This window comes from Mycteria americana, chromosome Z (assembly GCF_035582795.1).
Source record: "Mycteria americana isolate JAX WOST 10 ecotype Jacksonville Zoo and Gardens chromosome Z, USCA_MyAme_1.0, whole genome shotgun sequence".
In the NCBI taxonomy this organism is placed as follows: Eukaryota; Metazoa; Chordata; class Aves; order Ciconiiformes; family Ciconiidae; genus Mycteria; species Mycteria americana.
Window position 1 is genome coordinate 23,762,824 of NC_134396.1, and position 25,803 is coordinate 23,788,626.

The 25,803-nt window shown below is 39.2% G+C and overlaps 1 protein-coding gene and 1 long non-coding RNA gene across 4 annotated transcripts in view; one reads left to right on the forward strand and one right to left on the reverse strand.

The window, feature by feature from the left end:
* Nucleotides 1-1,482: 1,482 nt before the first annotated feature.
* LOC142402830 (uncharacterized) lies at nucleotides 1,483-5,954 on the reverse strand. Its single transcript, XR_012773485.1, has 3 exons — nucleotides 4,849-5,954; nucleotides 2,973-4,732; nucleotides 1,483-2,483 (listed from the first exon to the last, which is right to left on the reverse strand). It is a non-coding gene; the product is annotated as an uncharacterized LOC142402830 (long non-coding RNA).
* A 305-nt stretch (nucleotides 5,955-6,259) lies between these two features.
* JAK2 (Janus kinase 2) overlaps nucleotides 6,260-25,803 on the forward strand; it is a 94,726-nt gene continuing 75,182 nt past the window's right edge. The window contains exons 1-2 of one of the 3 annotated variants that reach the window (XM_075488660.1): nucleotides 6,260-6,429; nucleotides 7,193-7,257. The gene's annotated coding sequence lies outside the window, so the exon portion shown is untranslated. Of the gene's footprint in view, nucleotides 6,430-7,168; nucleotides 7,258-25,803 lie in introns of those variants that run through there. The other 2 variants (XM_075488661.1, XM_075488658.1) reach the window with 2 other exon arrangements.

Genomic DNA, 25,803 nt, shown 5'->3' on the forward strand with positions numbered 1-25,803 from the left:
GAAATATGGTTCTGATTTTAAATTAAACTCTGCTCATCCTTTTCCAGGACTGTGAATCAAAACACAACTTGCTATTACTTTGTACTATCAACCAGAAGCAAAACTGAGTAGAAACAAAAGTGAAACTCAGTGTCTTTGCTTCACTGTCTAATACTAAGATGAGAATAACAAGTGGAAAAATTAACTACAAACAAATGAAATGTTTCACTTTGAATTTACTGTAAGCAATTTAAAGAGTTTTAGAAACAGTTCATAAAAGGTTATTGTTCATATATTTGTGTGTGTATTGAAGGTTCTTGCTCTTCAAGGTCTCTGATGATTGATGTGAATACAGTAGGCAGTTTGGAAAATGTACAAGATAAACTTGGTTCGGTTTTACAGCATTAACTTCCATATTGCATTGAAGTAGCCTAGTAATTGTATCTTAATAATACACAAAAATGCAAAAAAATCATTCGGAAGTATCATTAAGGTTGAGCTCTCCAGTAAGGAAATTCCAAAATTTCAACAATTGACCTTAAAGGGATTTAGTTATGCTGTTCTGTTGTCTTTTGTCCTTTTAGTTTCTAGCTGTATCACACTCACATCCTGTCACACTGGCTAAGGCAGATTAAATTACATGAACAGATTAAATAATAATAAAAAACCCCAACAGGATAAGAAATTACTGACGGAAATGAATTTATATAAACATTAACTTTTGAAGCTTCCTGACTTTCACAGATAGATAAGTGCTGCCAAACAAGTTCAGGAAGGTTAACTTTCCATAATAATGCAAAGCAAAAGCACCTTGACAGAGCTGCAGTTCATTGCATTGAAAATCAGATATCATTAATCAGTACATATTTAACTTCTAGAAACCTTAATTTGAAAAATCCTTAACAGAGGTTTCCATCTAAATGTCCACAGGTATCTTGAAACATAAGAAAAAATTCTAATATATGTACATGTGTGAAAATACCTATTTCAAATAACAAACTTACTTTCCACAAACTGATACCAGGTCCACCCAAGTCATTATGCAGTCCTGAACACTGCACAGGATGAAGTCCTGGAGAAGGTATTTACATGAACCTGGGCTGGAAACTTCATTTTGCATTAGAGTACTTCTGGTCAATTTGAGTCCCTCTAAATGTTTGGAAACTCCAAGGCTGAAAGCAGAAATATTAGTTTGTGTAGATGAGGGAAGTGGGCTGTTTCCCATGTTTGACTAATGTAAGAAAGGCTGAGGTGATTGCGCTTAGATTTTTCAAAAGAAAAAAAAACCAAACCCTGGTCCCTGCAAAATCTGTTACAAGACGTTTTCAAGTTAGTACACTTCCCTAGTCCCAAGGGATTTTCAAATACTTTTGGGGGGTAGTTATAATCTGTTTTCCTAGTGATAGATAGACCCAGGAAGGCACAACTTTAGCTCCTCTTTATTATGAATATAAATACATTCAGTTTGTGTAACAGTATAACCAAAACCCATACGAAATCACATATCATTGTGTTTAGGCACCAGTTAAACACAGAGGATATCCTGCTCTAAAGATGAAACAGTCTTGGGGGAAAACACAACAAAACAAAACCTATGCAAGCAAAATTTGATTAGGAAATAAAGTGTAACTCAATGGAGACCTATACTGATGGAATCCTGAGGCATCTGTATTGCAATCACTAGGAGTTTTGACTGCAGAGCCACAGGCAAACACTGCAGGCTGAGGTTTCCAGTGTCTACACTTCAAGGTTCTCCTTCAACTCAGGTTGCAGTTTTATTAATTTTGGTTTGTTTAATTCTGTTAGCAAATTTTGTTAAGGAGGGAGAATCTGCTTTTTCCAGCTACATAACTGTTGGCCGAATGCTAGCCTTTATCCTACAACAGGAGAAAGGCACATGTTCCTTAAAAGGAAATCCCATGCTGCTGCTCAGTTCTGACTCAACTAACTTGGCAAGAAATGAATTTGCTCCATCTCCAGATCAGATCCACACCAACCTGTGCTGAGCCACCTGGATGAGAGGGTTCAAAGGCCTGGAACATTTAATAGAACCACAGGCAGTGTGGAGATTGGTGCAGGCATTGCTGTTCATATGAGGCAATCAGCTTCATTAAAGAGTAAATAAAAAAATTACTCACTCTTCCTCTATTTGCAGAAAACCTATCAGAAACTATTGAAACCAACAAAACCAGAATAACTCAATTTGAAAGATACAGATGAAAATCTTATGCGCTACATGTGGTTGATCTGTGTATATGCTACCAATATAGGTAAGCAATACAGCAATACCACTATGTCATCTTTTTTTAATCCAAATTTTATTGCTGCTGCACCTCCGGCACACACGTCCCCATCATATGAACCAAGAATCTGTCAGGTAGAGCACTGTTCCTGATCCCTGTAGGCTATAAAGCGGACTTCTTCACTGTCTTCTCCTTGTACCGCTTGGATGGGATCCCAGAGAGCTGCTGGAAAGCATCAGCTTACCAGGCCCCTGGAGAATGCTATGGAAGGGAAACAGGGCAGTTATGGATACAGAGGAGGGGGGAGCATTATCTGATTTTATTCCTCTCTGTTTTATAGAAGTCCTTGTACCGCGTTAGTCACTGTAGCGTCTGAGTGCTTTTCAGTTGCTCAGCAATTGAACTGATGCAGGTTCTTATGGGTTATTTTCTGTGGGGTTTTTTGTTGTTTTTATTTTTTAATTATTACTATTTTTCCTCTGGGTTTGTTGTATGATGCAGCATTTTGTACCTGATCAAGAACACAGGCGGCTGTGACAGAAGGTAGGGTCAAAGAAGTGCATCTTCCACCAGCAGCAGTGTTCAGGGTAGAATTTAGTGTCTGGGGAAGCACATTTTGCGTTCTTAGGTATATGCTCCAAAAGCAGTCTTTGCAGAAATGCATTATGGCCTTTTTTTAGGTGCTCACTACTGTCTCTCTGAGGCACAGTTATCAAGTGAATGTCTAGAAGGGGACAAACTTACACTTACCATTGGGATCCTCAAAGCCAAGAAATGGCTTTTTTCCTAGGTTTTTTTTTTCCAAAGTGGATGAATCAGAAGCGTGTCCTTTTGGGAGCTGAATCATATGCAAACCTGTATTTACAGGTGCTTGTTCCTCTTTTCTCCTCCAGGAAGGAGGTATTCACTCATATCACTCAAGGAAATAGGTTTCAGAGAATGACTATAAATAATGAAAAAGTTTCCTTCAAGAGTGTTCTTTGTGCCATGTATTTAAAGAAAAGGCATGTTTTTTTAACTGAAATACGTTTTTCTCTGAGGCTAGGCCTACACAAAGAGAAGGAGAAAAACTATTACAACATATGTACTTATCTTTAAACGTGAAGAATCTTACATCCTACTCCAAAAGTCGAAGGAAAAGTGAAATACACGCAGACCGCCTGACTTCACAGATTTGACTTAAATGAGTAACTTGTTCTAATTTGTTCTAATTCGTCAAGGTTTTGCAAATAATCCCCCCCACCCTGAACACAGAATGTGCTTTGATTTTATTTCCAGCTGAAAATGATACATCTAAATCCAAGTATGAGAAGTTTTGAAGTAACTACAACAAAACTGCTTCTATCGTTTTTACCTGTTTGAATATGAAAATGAAACAAAATCTATTTCCTGGTCTGTATGCTAATCCTACAATTTGGAACACAGAATTGATCAAGAAGGTAAAACTAAGCCTTTTGCAAAGACAGCAAGTTTTGTAACCTGCTTTGAAAAGCAAAATAACTCTGAAGGGAAGTTGTTACAACAGTTGTAAAAATCACATTTTGTGTATAATTAGTGGTATTTTTGTCCGTTATTTGGGAGTATGTTTACTAAGTTTAGTGTTTTACATCCTTGTTTAATTTAGGATTCTGTGGTTATGCCTGTGTTACTACACCCTACACATATTTGTGCTTGGCACGGTGTGAATACGTGAAATGAAATGTGTAAACAGGATGTAGGTTAATGACACTTCAATCCTTTTAAGTTCCCACATGTCACAGGCTGACACTTGTACCCAGGTGTATTAACATGCAAATGTGTGGCAACTGCGTATGGTCATTTAGCAAAGAAAAACGAAAGGGGGATGCTTACATGGTAATAAGATGCAAATCTGAGATGCTGACAGTCTTTGGGTGCAGATACCTTTGAAAGGACTTGTTAAAAATTAACAGAGTAGCAGGAACACTGTTGAAAGTAATGAACAATGCTGAACAGACTAGTGAAAAAGGGTATTTCATAGGACAATAGTGTTTCTTGCTATACTATGCTAAAATGTGTTTAATTATAATGGAAGACAAACAAAAGTCAAAATGTCTGGTATCATTAGATAAGCTGTAATGTTTGGAGTCCTAACGTAGAGTGGACTTTTGCAATCTCGTCAACTGATGGTGCGCTTTATCAGTCAAGAGTTTGGCAAGTTTTGCAGGTGCAACTAGACCTGACCCTGACAAAATGTTGAAACTTAATAATATAAGGATTTCCCATCTATTTCAGTAGAATTCTTTGCACTTCCAGGGTTCTGTCGACAGAGATCTTGATGCGCAGAGTCTTAGATATGCAGTGAGCACAACCAACATAGTACACGACTCTCAATAGTCTTCTACGCGGTCTGAATACCAGTGGTATATTAGGTGATTATATTTGGGAGGCATCAGAACATTTTTATTTTGCAGTTTGTTTCCTCTCCCTGTTTGCCAGAACTTTTCAGTGTCACTGCAGTACATGCTTGTGTGAGTTTTCCACACTGCAGCCTGGAAAGAGAGAGACATTAAAAATGAAAAACAAATTATTGGAGGATGTAATACCACAGAAACTTTCAGTGAGATTAGGAACTAGATATACTAGAAGAAAACATGCTGTAATTGACCTTATTTCAAAATCACCAGGTGTCCTTTAAACTGCATGTTCAAGGAAACCAAATACGCAAAACAATCTACACACCGAGTTAAATTCTAGTTCAAATGGCCTCGATTTTGTTTTCTGTAAGATGATGTTATATGACATGGGCATACTCTTTTCTTCTGCACAGAGAGTAAAAAAACACATATAACACCGCAGAAATGACAGTGATAAGCTTGTCCTTAAAGAATGGTATTATATTGACAGTACCAAATTGTTAGCTGACAGTTAACAGCTTGCTTTGAGATCACTGAAAGTTATGAGCACGAGCCTGTTGGTAGTTTTGAGACTCATCATCTATCAAACTTTTACAAGGCTTTTTAGTCCTTCCCTGTCCCAACTTCTGTTCTTCCTTTGTCTGCTGGATAAAGACTTCACAAGTACATATTTGTAGGTCAAGTCCTCTGACTCTGGTGTTCTTTCCTTAACTCACCATCTCTACAGGTCAGCCGTCAAGTTCTTCCTCTTCTTGCTCGTCTGCAACAGACAACCTAGTTCCAGAGCTCTCAGATGAAGCATGCTTACTTGGCATGGACAAGAAAATACGGAACAAACTCATCGCGTGAGAAGTTACTGAAAAGCGTACATTTGCAAGGTTGGAACTGCGCAATAAATCCTGGGAGCTGGGACGACCGGCACACACGCGCACTGCTTAAAAAGAACCCATGCGTTTTTCCTCTGGCCCAGCTAACACACACGCTACTGTGCAGCGAGACCACAGCAAAGATGCACTGCTTTTGTTTACCACGGCTGAACAAGGCAAGGTCTGTCCCTCAAACTCGCGCTCGCTGGTCCGAGGCCCTTTGCCTCACTTCGGTTGAGCTTTTACCTCACAGCGGCTCCCACTGGCGAGGGCAGAGGGAAACTTGCGAGAGACAAGAAGCCCTTGTTCCCCACAGGGACCGGAGGGCGGGGAGCGGGGCAGGAAGCAGCACCCGCCTGCACAGGAGGTCCCCCTTCCCGCACTGACGCAGCCCTGGTGCCCTCTCCAGCGCCTACCAGGCAGGCTGCCGTCTCCACGGGCCAGCTGCTCCGCGCTGGCCCTGCGCTGGCCCTGCGCTGGCCGCGCTGCCGGCAGCCAGCACCAGCACGGCCTGCCTGAGGCGAGTGCCGTCCCGCCGCAGCGGCGGCCGCCGCGGGGGCCCACCGAGGGGCGGCTGCGCGCGGGGCCGAGGGAGGGGTCTGCCCCGCGAGAGGCGGCGCCCTTCCGGCGGGGGAGCGGAGGGGGGCGCCCAGCTCCGCCGCGCCGAGGCCCGGCCGGCGCCCCGCCCCGCGCGTCGCCTAGCAGCTGCGTGATGACGCAGGCGGCGGGAGCCTCGCGGCTCGCGTCCCGCCCAGCGAGAGGGCGGCTGCCCCGCCCCTCCCCCTCCGCTCCCCCGCGCGGGAGGGCGGGGCGGCCGCGCGGAGGCAGCGGGCAGAGCGCGGCTCGGCACGCCGCTGCCGTTGCCGCTGCCGCCGCCGCCGCGTCCCCCGGCGCCGTGCATGGAGAGAGAGCGGGCGCCGCGGGGGAAGCTGCCTGCGCGCGCCGGTCTGCCCAGCCGCCGGCGGGGTGAGTGGGGCAGCGCCGCCCGGCGGCCGTTGCCCGCTGGCCGCCGCGGCCGGCGGGGGTAGGCGGGGGAGCGGGGTGGCGGTTGCACCTCGGCGTGTCCCGCGTCCCGTCCCGCTGCCGGCGGGCTCCGCCGGCCGTCCCGAGAGCCGCGTGTGGCGGCTGCCCCTGCCCGCACCCCGCGGCGCGTGAGTGCGGGGGGCCGAGAGGGCGGGGGTGCGCGGCGGGGCTGGCGCTAGGCAACGCGGCGGCGGGGCCCCGCGGGGGGCGGCGGGCGGCGCTCGGCGGGACAGCCGCCCCTTAGGCCCCACCTGGGGAGGGAGAGGGGCAGAAGGGCTCTCGGTCGGCACGGAAGGCCCTTCTTGTGTGGCGGTGCGTGTGCCGGTCACTGTTGTGTCCCCCCCGCGTAAACAGCGCTGCCGGGAGGCTGGCCCGTGGGGGACCTGGAAGTCCGCCGTCCCTCTTCTGGCTGCCGCACCTCAGTGGAGGTGGTGCATTTTGCTGGAGAACTTCCTCGAGAGTACTTACTTGTGCCGTGAAAAAAAAAAATAGGCTCATTGCAGGAGGAGGGCAAACATTCACAGAAGCATCTGTGGCTTTTCTCCGTATGTCTGTATTGCATTTGCTTCTGGGTGGGGAAATGTTTCCCTAGATGTGGGTTATGAATTAATGAATTTCATTTATTTTCACAAGAGATTTTTTTTTTCTTTTAGAAAAGAGTTGCAGATAAAACTTATTCAGATTTTTTTTTTTTGTGCAACTGAAGTCTAATTAGAACCTGATTGGCTTTGTCTTCAGATTTCCCCTTCTCACCTCTGCAGTCTGTGACAGGTGAGAAAATAACACCTTGCTTTGGTTTTTCGCAAATTATTTGTTGCCAGAGAGACATAGACTGTGCTCTTTTTGGTTGTTGGGCAGAGGGAAACGTAATCAGTAAGCTTGTGATGGCTACTTACAGTTTCAAATGTGATTTTGCACTTGAGATTAGTTGCTTAATGGTCAGTGTTTCTGACATCTTACCCCTGTACAGCTTCCAATTTATCATCTACTTCGCCACTGGTTCTGTTGTTAGTCAAATTTAATATGTATGTAGTTTAGGTGGAGAAATATTTTTAAAGCTTGTATTTTATGGAGAATCAATATTGACAGGAGATTATAGAGCAGTTAGGTGCACTGTTAGAAAGGATAGTTTGGATCAGTTATATGGATTAACTCCCCCCCCCCCCCCCCCCCCCGTCTTCCTAGTAATTGATACGGGAGTAATATTGTAGTGATGTTCCTTGGGCATGTCCGTTTATCTTCTCTGCTTAGGGTTGGTGACAGTAAATTGAGGATTCAGTAGGAACACAGGAGCTGTCACTGTCTTCTGCTTGATGAGAATGAGTCCCAAGTGACTTCAGTGGTGTAAATGGACAATTTTGTAGTAAACAACGTCAGTATTACAGTGTGAAATGATAGGGATTTTAAGTGGTGCGCTTTCCAGAGAAGCCTTAAATCTGAGCTATTTACTGAGTTTTTCATTTTCATAAGTGCCAACGACAACAACACAGGGAAGTAGTGTTTGCTGCTGGGAGGGGAAGTTTTAATGAGCAAGAAGTTTACAGAATGCAGAAAATGGTTTGACATTCTTGTTGATCAAATCAGATTGACTGGAACTGCAGAATGGAAAATGAAAGGAGAATTTAGCTGTTAAGAGTGGTGATTGGGCTAATAAAAAACGAAGCTGAAATCTCTGTAGAATAACCATTTCCAAACTATGTGGAGTTAATGTTATGCATGACCACAGAATACTACTAAAGTGAATGTCACTGCCATCTTGTACCAGCAATGGCATCTTCTTGCTGAAGTTGTAAGAAAAGCAGTTATACTGAACAGGGTTGCCATTTTTGCCATTGGTCTCTCTGTCTTGGCTCTGGGGCGTTTTTACAGTATGACCTTATGTAAACAAAAAGCTAAGTGATGATGCTTGCAGTTACGGGAAATAATCTAGCATCTCAGCTGAAAGAACCTTAAGAGGGAAATAAACAAGATTCAGAAATACAGTAATATTAAACAGATACATGAAGTAAATGGTGTTAGTTCTGGATAAAAGGGAACTACTATCAAAAGTTACAAAACTATCATTAAAAAGCAGATTAACATAATTAAACATGCAATAATTAAAACAATATTTGTTTTAATGGTGTTTTGAAAAAACAACCGATGTGGAAGAAGGCAACCAAAACCTCATGGCTTTTTAATAAAAATAACTGGAGCTTTGACTAGGAGGTTGAACTAGATGACCTCCTGAGGTGCCTTTCAACCTGAATTATCCTATGCTATTATAGGCTAGCATTTCTGTTATAAGCCCCTCGCCCCCCCCCTTCTTTTTACCTGGGCTTGTATGCAAATATTAACACTGTTATTAGGTAATACACAGTTATATTTTTTCCATTTGATTTAATAGAACTGCTGTTTCAAAGCCTCTGACCCTAGCTGTCCACTGATTTCAGTGGGTTCCATATGAATTCGTATGTCCACCCACAGCGTTCTCAGCATGAGCCCAGTAAGATGACTAATATGAGTAAGACTAGCAAGATCTGAGTCAACATTTGAGCTCATGTGTGGATTTGTATTTCTGTAACTTGTTTCAGATGTGATTTCTTTATCAGAAGGTAAATGAGGAGCTTTTTTGAATTTCTGATTATTCCATGAGGTAGATCGGTTTTTATGGAGACTTGAAAAACAAAAATGCGTATATCCAATGAAGCTTCTTTATAGTAGTTCTGCTGGAAGAACTATAATCAGTTTTATTTGCCACATACAAATAGTAGGTGCTTTCTGTTGCATGCTGTGTTGATCTAGAGAGTACATTATATCTCTCACTTAAATGGGTTATATGCCTTGCAGTACAGTGAGAGCTACAAGATACAAGTGTAAGGTATCTTGTCACTGTCAGTTGCAACCTGTGAGATGCCAAAAGAAAAATGGTGATGCCTCACTCCAGTGCTAAGCTCCTTGGGTTATGCAGTACTGAATGCAGAGAGATCTGATTCACATGGACAATGATATAATCTCCTTGTGTTATTGTGGGCATTGAGGTACAGCTGATTTGATCTTTAAAAGTAATTCCTAGCTTTCTTTCTGTCCTGTTGACCTGTACTAGAAAGCAATGTTCTGTGGAGGAAAATCTGGGTGGTACTTGAGTAGGCAAGTAGAATGACTTGCCTGGAAGATAATTGTCCGTCTAATTTTGGTTATGCAGTCACTGTATCACACAGTCAAACATGAATATTTAAATCTGACTTATAGAGGAAAAAAAAATCTAACGTGGTGCAGCCAACTATTGATTTAAAATAAATACAAGCATTGTCCTTTTATGATGTGAGTTGTCTCTGCATCTGTGTCTTTGACAGTGACTTACACAGTTCCTTTTGTTGTTAGTAGATTGCTTTTTAATCATGGTTGAACATTTCCTTTTATTAGGAAGAGAGGCATTAGCTCTTGATGTTTTGATTTTTCCATACCTCTGTCCCTTCTTCTGGGCTTTCTTCTGGGTTTTTTTGGTTTGGGTTTTTTTTTTTTTTTTTCCCTAGTATCTTTAGTATTTGTCCATAGCTCAGATAAATCTATGAATTGATTCTGGTTTTCTGTGTTTTGTTTGATGTCACAAAAGACAATATTCCAGGTGAAATGAGACTGGTTTTGATCTCATTCTTTGTTCATTGGAACACTTTGTTTCTTGTCTTGTGTGTGCCTGTGTTAAGCAGAGATTCTGTTGAGCTGCACATCCTGTGCATGGTTATTTTGTTTATCTGCTTACATTTGGCTTAAAATTCAGTGCCATGTGGGAATAGCTGTTAAGTTATTCATTCAGGAGTTTATTATTTTGTGTTTGTTGACGTCAGTGTTATCTGTCTTCTGTTTTTTCACTTGGATAGCTCTTAATTTTGATACTGCTCGAGTCCCATGTTAACCAGTTATCACCAAAGTTGTTTTTAGGTTGCTGTTCAATACTTCCTAGTAAGCTGAAGAATATATTCGATGCCAGGCCTAGGAAATAGAGCTGGTATTAGGTATTGAGATTACTACTAGGATTTTGTAGTTACGAGCAAAATGTTCATTATTGTTCAATGTGTTGTGCTACAGCGTGGGTTTCCAGCACGGTGAGATATTTTAAAAAACTTTCACTTTTAAATGTCTAATCTTGCTACATATAAATATACAGTAAATTTGGTGCCTGTATTTCTCAAACAATTTTTAGAGGCCTCAGTTGTTCGAGTGCGTTTAGATTGGGAGCCCTGTTAACTTCAACATGAAATTATGGGATTGCTTGCATGGATTCTGTTATAGAGATAGAGCCGCAGGTGGTGTCTGAGTTTTACTGAATATGTCAGGTAAAACTCGACTACGAGACTAATGTAAGAGCATTTGAGGACAAAGGCTATTGGAAAACAACCATTAATTCCTAATAAGAGAGAGGGTTTTGTGAGTTAAAAAGGTGCTTTGGAAACCTATTAAGATAGTCAAATAAATAGGAGGCTCTGAGGTTATAAAGACAAAACACTCTTAAAAATACAGCTTTCATGTTGGAGGATGATGTTCAGAAAAAAATAAGTCTGTTATGTGTGGTATAGTTGGTGTAGTGCATACTACAGTAGGCAGTATAAGCCAGCAAAAATCTTCTCTTTTGCAGCATTTCCCAGTTGTGGGGAATTCTGACATTCTTTAATGTTTGGTGCTGGTTCTGCAAAATGTAGCAGTACTGTATTATGGTTGTTCATGAGTTAGCTATAACACACTTGGAAGGGACAGCGTTCCCCAGTGCTCTCTCTATACTTCTCTCTGAAGCAAAGGAGCAAAAGGTTGCCAAAATGCGGAGGGGAAAAAAAGCCGCTTACGTGTTTGTTCCATCCCATCTAGAAGAAGGAGTACTCCTCTGTGCTTGGAAATCAGGAGTCGGGGCCGAATAGCAACAGGTCTGTATGAGGGGGCATCCCCTCAGGGACAAGCAGAATCAAAACCATTCTTATTCCAGTCCTATAATTTACAAAGGTAAAGAAGGCAAAATGTTATCCTCAGAAAATGGAGGGAGTAAAAGGAGTCAAATTAAGTGAAACTTTTAAAAACATTTCCTTATAGTTGAAGGAACCAAATTGGAGACAAAGCCAAACTATTTCCATTTTATAGGTTGCGTGAAGACTGCCAAGAGGATTGGTGAACCTGAAAGCTTGCATGTTTTTCAAATTTATCATTAAACTACTAAAGACATTTCCTCTCACTATGAAATGTACCTCACATGGAAAGAACTGCTTCTTGTACAAAGTGATTTTGGAAATTTTAACTGGCATTTGTGATCTTATTCCTGACGCTATTTTGCCATACTTTGCAACACTGGCAGTACAGGTTCTCTCTTTGGATTATTTTTTGAACCACTAGAAGCTTTATTTTAATATGGAATATATTATAGCCATATAATAATATGTACATAGAAATGTCTTCAGTTTTTATTGTCTTGTGAAATCAGATTTCAGCCAGTTCTACAAGATTGTACTCTTTAGAGTTGTGTGAGATTTGAATGCCTAGTTCTGTGTAGTAAGATCAGTGTTAATATGCAGTTTTTAAGCAACAGATTTATTTTTATTATATTGACAAATTGTCTGCTGTGCATAGTTTTCAGATTTCTGCACTGAGTGAAACAGTGACAGTCCTTGGGTTTTTTTATATTTTGATAGCTTGAGGTTTTGCACTTTGGAGCAGTAGAAAGCAGACTTCTACCTACTTAGCAACTGATGGCCAAGGGACAGGAGAATTACTAAAGCTGGAGGAAATGGGTGGGAATCCAAGCAGAGAAAGAGTTTTGGCCTTTCTGTCAGGAAATATAAACCATGAAGTCCCAGAGATCTAGGAGTAAGGTAGAGGTTGTAGTTTCATGATGTGTGTTAAGTGTCCTCTTAAACTGTTCCTGGTGCATGAGATGTTTCTTTCCTCGGCCTCTCACAAACGCTGGAATTTGCTGCTCCCTCGGTTTTGTAAACACAACAGCTCTTTGTAGGGCTGTGCTGTAAACTGTATCACAACTGTGACCTAAGTTGAAATAATTTTTTTTTTTTTTTCTCTTTTGGAACAAGTGGCATGAGGGAAGGGGAATGGACAGGATAACTTCTTAAGCTGGCTTGGAGTGCCAGAGAAAATGTTGTGTAACCACATCCTGGATAACCCCAAAGATGGACTGAGCTACAAAAGAAATTTTGGGTTCCCAGTGGAATCTGAGGACATGGGATTGCACAAGACCCAGATCCTCAGCTGTGGGCAATAAAGCGTGTGTCAATCCAACAGCTGGCTCCCAAAAGGTTGAGACTTTGGAACTATTCTAACAACTGTGTAAATAGGTGCATGGTTATCTTTTAATTGCTTTATACCTGGGTCTTCATAAACCTTTGTAACTATGCTGTCTATCGGGGGGTTTGTGAACAAATACTTCTGGTTGCTTTTATCTTAACCTGCCTTCAGTTAAAGGTGATTTCAAGGTAGCTGGCTAACATGACAACATTCTGTTCCTGTGAGTCTTTTGATCCCTAAAACTGGAGCCTAGCACACTAGAATGGTGTTTTGGGCATTGAAAGGATGATGGAGTTGCACTGAATTCCAGTGAGTATTTTGGAAGCATGCCTGCAGAAGTTAGGAAGAAGCATGTTAGACTTGAGTTTGTGATAACAAAAATGCAAAACTGTTAGTAGGACTTACAGGCCCTGTGCAAGGTGGGTGTAAAAAATGAGCTGGAATCTTCACTTTTCATTGTTATGCATTGGCAGACCTAAAAGCAGTGTGATGAAATAGACTCAGGTCAAAGTGAAGAATAAATAAACCAGGAGGTTTATTTGGTTGAGGTTAATGAGATTACACCAGTATAAGTTAGAAACAAATCAATTTGAAGCTGTGTCTGCAATATAATTGCATGTGCGATGGTAACATACATGGATGTACCTGAACTAGCTCATATTTCAGCAGCTGGAAGCTAGAGCAGTGTAAATTGCACAGGACACTGAAAATTTCACATTTCTTTTGCTACCCAAGCTGGTTCAGGTATATTAACAATGTTTAGAAGGATATCTTTCGACTGCAGCAGACTTATACCATAATTTTCTTGGGCTTTGGTACTTTTCCAAGTCTGTTTTCCAAGAGCTCTGCCACTTGCTCAGGCTGATAGTCTATCAATATTTTTGCCTGTGAACTCACAAAACTGAGTTTTAAACTAACTTTAGAATGTTAAAATGGTTTTACTTTGTTTTGTAAAAAAGATTGTAATATTTGTCAATTTTATGGTGGTTCTGTGAGTTTTGACACATAATTTTTTGGAACTCTTGAACCTGAGGTAAAAATTTTTGGGTAAGTTGGTAATATATGGTGTCTCTTCTCATCATTTAAGATATTATGCTGTGATTAGAAGACTGTGCAAGGTGGTGAAATAACATTTTTTACAGTCAGAGTTTTTAGAAGGAAATTTGAAGTTTGTCACTACCTGATATTACAGCAAGTTAACCACATGCCGTAATATGCTAGAAGGCATTGTCTGTCTAGTTTCTTATTCCTGCAGTAGCCTTGTGGACTGCTCTACCAACTTCTGTGAAATATCTTTGAGCAGCTTTATGTTTAGATTACTTGAAGGCATTTCTGGAAATATGGAAAAGCTTTACTTTAAACAGCATGTAGGGCACATGGTGCTTTGTGTTAATGTGTCAAACTACTTTTCTCCTTCTCCCACATCTTAAGTCTATCTTGGCTAAGAAACCCAGTATTGTTTTGACTTGCCACAGTGTAGCTGAAGTATTTCTGACTGAGAATGCCTAAGGGGAAGTCACCTCGAGTGTCATTTATCATACTGTTAAAATAATAAGTTAAATATATGTGGAGCCAGGAAAAGTGGTGGACTCTCTTTCACGCTAAGGGCACATGCAGAAAGAAAGCAAGAGCGTATCATGCCTGATCTTGGACAGGCGGTTAATATAGATGAAAAGGATTTATTTAAATTACTGCTTGTTTTAAAGAAAACCATTTGGAGGTTGTTATTACAATTCTGCTAAGGCCTGAATTTAGTCAAATAATGTAACTTTTGATTAAATAGAGATACTGTATTCACAGAATCACAGAATAATGTAGTGTGGAGGGGACCTCAGTATGTTTCTGCTCCAAACTCCTGCCAAAAGCAGGGTCAGTAACGAGGTCAGAACGGGTATCAAGGCTGTATCTGGTCAGGTTGTAAAAGCCTCCAAGGATGGAGACAACACATCCACTGCCGGGCTGACCTCAGGATGACAAACCTTCTCCTTATATCCTCTCTGAACCTCTTGTGTTTCAACTTAGGCCTGTTGTCTCTTGTCCTGTAAAGAGCCTGGCTCTGTCTTCTGAATAACCTCCTTGTTGGTACTGGGGGCTGCTCTTTGGTTCCCCCAAAGTCGTCTTTTCTCCAGGTGAACAGGCCCTGCTCCCCACTCTGTCCTCACAGGGTCTGTGCTGCAGTCCCCGGCTATGTTTGGTGGCCTCTGCTGTGAACTTGTTCCTGTTTGTCAGTGTGTTTTCTGTATTGAGGGGATGCGACAGGGCCTGGACACAGGATTTTTAAATTCAAGTAAGATCTGAATATTGGCAAAGTTCTAAAGAAAAGCCAGGACAGTAGGCAGTCAGAGACTTTTCAATAACCAAACTGGGAACATTTTCCTCTCCCAGTTTATGTACAAAAACAACCATAAGATGATGAGATACATTGGTTTTAAACCCTTGAAGGACATTGTGACCAGAAACATTGTGTTCAGTTCATATAATTATAGTGCTTGCCTTCTTCAATGAACTGCTCAGTTTGAAATGTAAAATGTGTTTTGATAAATTTATTCGGTTATGTAGCATTTCTTTAGAAGTGTTGTATTTAATAATGTCAGCTGTAGATTTTTTCTTTAGTTTTATATATGTTTTTGTTACATTTCAGTTTTCTAAATGTAACATGCCAAAAATAAGTTAAAAATTACTGTCTTGAAAACCATAGCCAAAGTGCTTGTTAGCATAATGTAATTAATTAAAACTCAAAGTCTAGATAGAACACATTAAGTTCTATCACTTCTTACATAAAAATGCAACATAATATGTCTTGTTTAATTAAAAATAATTTAGTACAAAGAACTATTTGATGGCTTCACTGATTAAGTGTGCGGAACAATAGCTTAAAAAATAAATGTGCAAAACGAGTGATTTATATTAAATATTCTCTTCAATTTTGATCATAACTTAAGGAAGCTATTTCAAAATTAACTTGAATAAATTAATCTGTCTTGCCCTCAGATTGCTAAGTACTTAATTACACATAGTTGATATGCATGTGATATTTATATTTGGTTGGTTTTTTTGTTTTTAATTCCCTTTGGTTCTGTAAGATTGTGGACTGTTAAACTAACTGGAACTTTTGGAGTATTACGGCCTCTGTTTTTGTCAAGTCATTCAACTTCAACCAGTTGAGACCAATGCATTCTGTTTTGCTGGAATGTCTTCTAGATGTAGTTACAAGGGTAGGCTGGTGGGATTTGGTTCTTTTATCAAGCTGGATTCTTGGGTATGAATTCACAAGTCAAGTTAGTTTTAATATTTGCCTTTCTTAACAGTTGCTCTGTAACCTCTTTGCTTACTAATAACGTTAACTGTGGAATGTAAATTTCTTCCCTTGAGGAATATAAATGTATGATGAATCAGTATGCCATTTTTTGCATCATTTAATGATGCCTAAATTTGTTTAATAAGAACTTGTACTATTGATACTATTTATTCCTAAAATTATTTCTTAACTGAGATTTGCTCTTGTACTTGAGACGCTAATTATGTATGTAATGTTAGAACACTTGCCTTCTGTTTCCGGTTCTTTTTGTTTTATATTGATTTTTAAATTTCATGTTGCTGCCTCTATTATCAAATTATGATCAGCTAAAATATTAGGCTGTTTTCTTGATTATTTAAGATTAGCTCAAAAGGGGAAAGAAAAATTTTTTAGAAATCTCAAACTGTTAAGCAAAGTATCTTTGTCTTAATTCTTTTCCTCTATTTGAGAAATATATCTGTTCAGAAGCAGTAAGCATGCATGTTATTACCTCTGTGGTGTTATTAGTTGAAACTATCTGCTTATTTCTGGTTCAAAAGCAAATATAAATTATCATCTAATAGTTTATTTGTTATAATCCATTACAATGAATTTAGAATACTTACCTATTGTTTGGTGCAGTATCTTTCTCCTTTTGACATAATTTCCAGTTACTTGCTGAGCCTTTAAGAGAAAGAAACAAAGCAAACAAAACTGATGGACATCTCTCTGCTGTCAGGAAAATAAGATGGGAAATCATCCTCCCTGATAACACATTAAGGAGAAGAGAGACTTAAGGGAATAAGAACAATATAAAAGCCTCCCTGGCAACATGCAAGATGCAGCAGCAGAGTTAAGTGGACTTGTAGACTCATTTGGTAAGTTTACACAGCAGATGGTAGAAAAAATTAAAGTTTTTTAAGATTGTAGAAGTGGACTTTCTAACAGGAATGACATTGTATCACACACAAGATAACTATTTTGAACCTACAAATAAAAAAAGAAAGTCTTAGTCAAAGACACTGTGGGGAGAGCATAATATATCCTTACTGCTTCTGAATGGTTATGTTTCCTGTACTGTAAGAAAATGAATTTTCTTCTTTTCCCACAACAGTAAAAATATTGTTGCTTTCCTTCCTCGCAGTAGTGAAGCAGGAGGTGAATTTACAGGCAGAAGCAGGAACTCAATAGGATTCTGGAAACAAAATGGCTTAAAGTAAGGAGGGAGCAAGTATGTAAACAGCTTTGTCTCTTCATCCCTCCAGATGCTTCTCTGTTCTTTACCTTCTTACCATCTCTTTACTCTTCTTTTTCAGAACTTTTCTGTCATGTTCAGTCACATCTCTCCTATTGTGGCTTTATTGCTTTCTTACATTCCTTCCTCCAGTCCAATTAATAAAAGAGCCATTAGTTGTGCTGTTGTTCTCAGAGTCAAGTAGGTTTTAAGATCGCTTTCTGATCTTGACAGTAGTCAAGGTCTGACCTACTTGGAACCAAACTTCAGGGACCAGATCCAGCCAAGTATTTCGTTTTTCAGTTTACATTGGTGAAACGACCTTTTGTCTTTCTGGATCCATTGTCATCCTCAGATTTTCTAGATCAAACTGCCCAGCCAAGCTTTGAGCGCCTCTGGATGGGAAAATGGGAAGAAAATAAAATAACCAAAAAGCACATTATATAAAAGAAATGTTAAGATCAGAAACTACATGCCAAATATATTTGCAAGCTGGGCTAGACTGTATTAAAATTGTCTGGGAGGTTGGAAAATTGATTTTCAATTGGAGAACTGTTGCTGGTTTTGAAGAGGAAATTAGTTTTGATTTGTTAGTGGAAGAAACAAATTGCTTGTGAAAAATAGATTGTGAGAAGACTCAGTTCTGTTAGCCCCAGTGGACAAGGGTGTGGCATTGTGATTAGAATTTATTTTGGGGAATGAGAAGAATCGATATTTGTCTGGAAGGAAAAGAGACTGGCAGGTGGCTTGGCAGTAGACTGGACGAGAACTGATGTTTAGTCTGAAATACAGGGATAATAGGAGGAAGTCAAAATGTATTACGAATGAGGGAAAAAAACCCAGATGACATAGATGGGTAAAAAGGTGAAAGTAAGTGTGGGTAGATGAGTGATTCTGTACTGGAAATGCATACAGTGCAAGTCTTTGTATGTGTCTTTCTAACCTTAACTGTTAATGTACATGTTTAATTATTCCAGCAGTTATAGCTGTTGGAAAGTACCATGTAATTTCAAATTTCAGTGAGGCTGATGTGTTGAGAATGGAGAGGTCCTTTCTTATGATAAGACTTTGGAAATTTTCTTTTGCAACCTCAGTATAGACAATTGATCTAAAAAAAGATTGATGCTGGTAGGCTTTTGGGGCTGTTGTTCATGCTGTGTTCGAGTGTCTTGCTCACTTTTTATTCACCATGGTTGAGGGCCAGATACTCTGATTATATATGAGCATTAAAGAATTAATAAGTTGAACTAAAATTATCTCTAAAATAAACTAGAATTTATTTCCCCAGCAAATGCTGTATGTAACACATATGCATGCACACATTTCTTACTTATTTTTCACCAATAGCTTTTTAGTTTCTTAACAGTAGAATGAGCAGAAATACGTATTTCAGATTGTGGTCCTTTCCTTATTTAGACTGTGTAGTGGAATAAAGTAGAAGTTTAACAAACCTTTTTGTTTTATCACATCTTTGTTTTACTGTCACAGATGGTGTACAGGATTAGTTTTGCAGTCTTAATTTGTGATCTCTCCTTTCCTATTTGTTCCTACATACTTTTATTTCCTTTTCTTTTATCTATGTAATGGGTGAGGTCCTTTTGAAGACATAATTGAAATATCAGATCACAGTCCTAGTGATGGGTAGTGAATTGCTATATAAGACTAGAACTGTTTAAATTACTCAAACAATTTTATACTCATAAATACACAATTGTACATGCTATGTCTACAGTAAAATGTTATACCATTCTGATGTTTTTTATGGGAGAGAATCTTTAGCAGACTATCATTGCATGCATAAATGTGCATTTATCACTCTGTATTTAAAATTATAACATGCCTCTTTTATGGAACGTGGGAGTTAATCTAGGTCATGATTAGAAAATTTCACATGCTTTCAAAATGCGGTTAGAGCATTGCAAATGTATTATTACTAATGGTACTGTTTCTGCTAGTTTCAAAATATTTGAAAAGTATTCTCAGTGTTTAGCAAGTAGATCATCAAAATGCTACTGTTGGACTAGTTCACACAAAGTCTGGCTTTAGCAAATCTTATTATATGATTACAGCCATACTTAAAGCGTTAAATGGTGTGTACAAGTAATGAAAGAAATGGCAGTTCAGCTGTGGATTTCTCAGACTGTATGTGGGAGTGTCAGTTTGTTAATTTGTCTTTTTGTTTTTGCCCTTGTGACCTGGAAATCCTGGTTGAGTAAAGAACATTATGTTTACTGTCAAGACTGCTATGATAATTTATTTGGAACAAATGCATGATATCTAGGCTTAATAATAGTAACACATTATTTGACTTCTGCATTTGTGTGTTTCTTTCACACAGAAAGTAGAAGATGAAAAAAGTATATGATTTTTAGCTCACTAATAGTGCTGGAACTAATGAAAGTAACACTGTAATCTACTTCATTTCTACCATACCATGATCAAGTTTAATTTGCAGTGCAGGAGTGAGAAAAATTTGGCAACACTACCCATGATAGCATAAAAATGAGTTTTCTAGAACCTTTTTCTAGATATATTTTCTATATTTCGGGTTTATATAAATTTCTAAGTTAACTTGTTCCCCCATTAGAAGTCAGTCTCTGAGTGCAGCCTGTTTGCAGGTAATACTGTCTTGTAAAGTTCAGTGGTCATATAAATAGCCTGATCAATAATTTATACTTTAATGGATTAATTATTTCTAATTACTGACTTGACAGCCGTTACTCAAGAAGTCATTGCAGATTATCAACTCCAAAAGCAACTTGTATGCCCTTGAGTGATAAGGAAACGAAATACTAGGGAGAGCTGGCTTTTTTGTCTTCTACAGAAAGGGAAAAATATCCCAAACCTCTCCAAGGGGCAGAATGAGTTCCTTTGAGGAGTCCTGCTGCTAGGAAAGGAAGGAGGAAATGGGAAATTGAGAATGCTCAAAATAAACAAAGGAAAAGGAATTTAAAGTGGGGAGCTTTTACAAAATACAGAATAGAGCAGGCATATAGATTAAAGTGGAAAGAACAGAAGAGTGTGTGAGGTTTTTTTCCCCTCCTTTTTTTCCTTTTGTCTTTTTGAGAGCAGGGAGAGGATTATGATGTATAAAAGAGAAGGGAAGAACACACAACCAGAGGAAAAAGTTGAAGGGGATTTAGCTGCCAGCATAATTACAGTACTGCTGGACTGGAGGCTCAGCTTGAGAAGTATTTTGAGGCTTTGCAGGCCCAGTATAGGCAATATATTTGCATTTGTGTGGTAAAGGGAGAAATACTTAGTCACTTGTGTAAGTCATGCTACCACATTAGAAAAGCTCATGAAATGAAGGGCCAGTAAAGGGGGTCCTCAGCAGCTGAGCAAAGGCAATACAGAAAGGACTGATTTGAGAGCAGCTGCAGCTCTAGGAAGACAGTTGAACTATGTATGGGACAGCTGGATTTGTGAAAGGAAAAAGATGTAATGACATTTCAGCTGTTTTGGCCATAGTGGAAAATATACTTGTTTCAATGCACATGTTGTCCATTCACCAGGATCTGGGCACTGCCATGTGAAGCCTTTGGCTGTCCAGCTGTACATCCTGTGTTAGTGATGTGGCAGAGGTTTCCCATCCAATATGTCAGTTACTCACAAACACATAAAAGCAGAGTACGAAGGAGAACAACAGCACAAGTGTTTACTCTTTTTGTTTGCTTATAGAGTAGAATTGCTAATAAGGTGAGGTAGACAGCATTAAGGGGAAGAGGTATGGCAAGGCTGGGATGAGAAGGTATGTGGAAGCTTAGTGTCATTGTTATCAACACTTCCTATAAACAAGAGGAACGAGGTCCTCGAGCAGAAAGCACTGAGGAGAGAGAGGGATTAAAAAAGAGAAAGGGTTAGAAGTTTTGAGTACTGACACTTTCTTCCATGTCAGGGGCCTAGCAGACAGGTAAGGCCATGCTACTGCAGCTGTCCTGAAGGGGTCCACAAGATGGGGTTTTCACTGATTGATTGAGCCAAAGGACAACTGAATTAACTGGAGCTGGGTAACGTAGGTGGGTAACAGAGGAGACTCATATGGGGCACCTTGCATCACAGACTGTTTTAATGCCAGCTGAAACGAGATTTATAGCAGGTTTCACTACAAGTTGCTGATACTTTATGAAATAGGAGTTAATTTTTAATTAAATCACTTCACCTTTGCCTGTTGGAAAGCACAACGAAGCAGAGCTATTTCATAAAATTGGGCATGAGGAAAATCGGGATTTTGGTGGTGGAGGAGTTGTTTGTTGGGTTACGGAGGGTTTTTTTGTTTTGTTTTGTTGGGGTTTTTTACATCCCTGCTGTATGTATTGAAAGTGCTGTTGTATAGAATTGAATTACTATAGAATACTGGTAAGAACAATTATATTGCAGAATAGGATACTTGCAGGCTAGTAGGTTTGTATTCGTCATCGTTGTATTTCTAGTACTGCTGCTGCAGTGATAAGGGGTGGGCATTAAGTTGACAAGATCCTTGCACCTAGATATACAGTATTGTTATAGTAGTTGAAGGAATTCAAAGAAATACTGTTTTGGAGATACATATAGGTGGCTTTCATCAAAGCCCCGATTCTGTTATTTGATTGCATTCAATATAAAATAAATCTCATAAAATGTTAAGAACAAAAGAACAATCATAACTGCATATATGATTACAGCCCTTGAAGCAGACAAATTTCAAGTGCCTTTAAAGAGGGTCTGCAGCTGGATCATGGTTTTTTTGTTCCTATATATTTAAAAATAACCAAACACCTCTATTCAAAAGATTCCTTATTATCACTAGAAACCTAGCTTCTGATATTTGCCTAGTTTAAAGTACCCAGCTCTTTTGAGACTCAAATTGAAAAATGCATTAGATTAATATGCAAAAAGCAAGTCAACAATCAAACATGTTAGAGTCCTTAATTTGACTGTACTGCAGCTTGTTTAATTTGATTTCTGATTTTTTTGCTGTCAGGATTCAAATGTTGTTTCACTGCTTGGGCTTTCAGTCAAAGCCTTATGAAATCAACAAAATTAATTTGAATGCTTCTCCATTTTCATTTCGAGCTATGTGGACATGATAAACAAAAGTATTTGAGTAATATGTGACTCAGCTAGTAGCTGAATAAATCTAAGCAGGTTTTATGTAGCAAGAGTATATTTTTTTTTAATTAAGGTTGATTTCTGAGTTATTGCTGAGGTAATTAAAAGGTTGTTCTCCTAGACAGAAGAGAAGATACAGCCTCTTGGAGGCAACCACCAGTACATTTAGCACCCACTGGACTTGTTATTTTGGGAACATTTCTGTGTAGCAGGTCCTGTTGTTTATTTATTAAAGCCTTGAAGTTCTTGGTATAACAAGCTTCCGTGTCCCAGATCTTTCTTGCAATGTAAGTTAAGTGTTGAGAAGGGGTATGGGAAAACTCCCATACCAATTTACGCTTGACTTGAACCTTCTAAAGCTAACAGAGGGGTAGGGGCAGGAGGGCAGAGAGTGGACAGCACAAGGCAGGTTATAGTCTTTGCCTGTATTTGTTGGCAGACCAGATCGCAGAGATAGACAAATACTTTATTGTAGTTGCAAAGGGAAGAAAATCCTTCAATCTCCAAACATTTTGCAATTAGGAACATGTCCTCTTCATTAAAATGGTTTTCTGAAATTATTTAATTTTATTGTCAAATTGAGAGTACTTACTTGCTGGCTGATGTAACCATCCCACAACCTGTCCTGGCGAAAAGTGTTTTTGTGTCCTGTTCTACCTTTATATAGAATCCAGAAAGGTACTGTGCATTTTCAGGAATCAGTCTGTGTCTCTGCATTAACTTTTTTTTCCATCTGCAGATTGAATTTGCTGGTCACTGATGTTACGTGGAGTAAAATAGGAGTTTCTCTTGTGTAGTCTAGCAAAGTGTATTGTAGAGTACTATGAAACATCCTTCAAGTTTGAGGAAAGGGATTGTCTCATTGTAAAGATTAGTCAGCACTGCTTGAAAAAAAAAAATTATTAAATCATGTTAGCCCAAACAAAGTTTAAAACGGAACCAGCCACTTTGTTTTTGTTGCATAGCAAGGTTCCTACACAAGAGTAGGATTTTGGGTTATTGTTCCTTCTTTGTCATGCAGGTCTTGCAATTGTTTCGCAGACTTTTGCGAGTCAGAAGCTGCTCCAGCAAGTTCAGTGATTGTGTCAAATAGGTACAACTTCAATGGTGACAACAAATGTTTATAAATGACAGTTTTATTCTTTGATTTAGTCTTGAATTTTTGCAGTTGTTAAGCATGTTAATATTTGTAATTTATTGTCTAGATAGTCTTCAAACTAGAATAACCTTAAATAAACGTCACTCCTGCAGGGACTATAGAACTGTATTCCTGTTTTGGATTTCAGCCAGGTGGTATGTAAAGGTAAAATTGTCTGCACCCTTGATGACTTAAGTCCCTTGATTTATGTATATATATATATATATACACACATATTTTTATATATAAAGTATGTAAGTAAAATTGAATGTGCATAATGCTATACATGTGTATATATAAAGAAGACATCTGATCCATGTATATGGGTGATGCTTATAAGGTATGTTTACTGCTGAATTATATTGAAAATTTGTATTGAATTTATTCTCACTATGCCAGTAGTTATTATAACTACTACTTTTCAGGGCATATTCAGTTGTTTCCTAGGTGTAGGCTGCGTTTTTCTTGGGTATCTAACTTTGCATTTGTATCATTAAAATGTATTTGTTTTGAAAGAACATTTTATTTGAAAGGGCAGTCATTTTGTCTGATTGTGCTGTCCCAGTTCAGAGCTTCTTAATACTACATAGACGTTGTCATGCTGGAATGAATCCAGTGAAGGACCACTGAAGATGAATAGGGGTGGAGTACATGATGTACAAGGGGCTGAGAGAACTGTGTATTTCCATTTGGAGGTGTCTGAGGAGACATCTGGTTGTTGTCTCCAGCTACCCGATGGGAGGCTACAAAGAATATGGAGCTGGACTTTTTTTCGGAGGTACATGGTGTTTGGATGAGAGACAAAAGACACAAGTGAAAACATGGGAAATTTTTGTTAGGTATTAAGGAAAATTTTTTCAGCAGGAGGGTGGTCAAACACTGGAAGAAGCTGCTCAGAGGGGATGTGAAATACCTATCTTTGAAGATGGTAAAAACTTCACTAGACAGGCTTTGAGCCTGACATAATTTTACCCTGCTTTGAGCACGGATATTGGACCAAATGACCACCATAGGCCCCTTCCAACTATATTTGTCTATGATTTCTTATTATTAATTATAATTTATATCAGCCTTTGTCACTTTCACATGTAATAGTTGTGACTTTTTGGTTTTTGTTGCTATATGAAAACAATGTATTGTCTCACACCAAAGAAAATGTTCGCTTGAATTGCACCTGTGTATGAATAATCATAACCCAGGGTAAACAACCCTGCTTGGTTTTGATTCCCTGTTGATAATTACTTTGAGACTCTAATTAGTATGTATAACAACCTCTCTAAACTATGTTTTTCACTTGTTTCTTGAAGTGGAATATAATGGGATGCTAAGTTAAAATCCCTGCAAAAGCCTGCTGTACCTGTACAGCTATTTTTGGTTAATTGAAGTGACTTACTGTGGAAAAAAAGGTATGCTCATGGCCTTTTTCCTGTACGAAATCTTTTATTTTCAGATTATCCTTGAGTCTCTTTCTAAGAGAATGTAAGTTTCCAGCCATGAACCAGCTTTTTCTTAACTCTGCTGGTTTTCCTGTAGATTTAGAGAAACTTCAATTTTTCAGTGGTGCATTAATTAACGATACAGTTCCATGTCAGTGTATGTCAGTGTTGGACTGGGGCGTGTTTCCATACATTTCTCTGCAGCTGTGCTAGCAATCCTGTGTCTGTGGAGTGAAAAAATGTAGAGAACTGATCCTGCTGAAAACTTTAAAATAGTCCTGACTGAAATTGGTTTACTGAATGTTGTCACAGTACAAATACAAGTGCTGACATAAGGGAACGAGTAGGAGTACCAGGTGAAAGTGAGAGTGGGACTATCAGCATTCCAGATTTTCAGTTTTAAGCTAGTGTGAAACCACTCTCCTCCAAGGGGAAATTAGGCTGCATTAACCTTCATACTTGAGGCCTTTTTTTTTTTTAGTAAATTTGGTACTAGCGTTAGTTAATAGTTAAATAATTAGAATAATCTTAAGTTTGGGTGATGATAAAATAGGAGTGTGGCTGTTTTTGTAGGCATTCAAAATGAGTTGAGCTGCTTGTTTAACTCAAAATGTAGCTGTCTCTTCCAGGTAAATTTGAAAGTAAATGCACTTGGTTCACTGGATTTTTATTTCTGTGGCATGTTTATACAATAGGTGTATCTCAAAGAAATGTGTAGTTTTATTAAACCCTTTAAACTGGGAGAAAAAGCAGGCTAGTATAGGTCTTGCTGCCATTTGTAGTTTTGTTTGTGTTGGTTTGTGATTAAGGTCAGCTGTTGGCTGCTGCTGTTCTAGATAGTTCTGTAATTTGAGATGGAAATCATGGATATCCAAAGCCA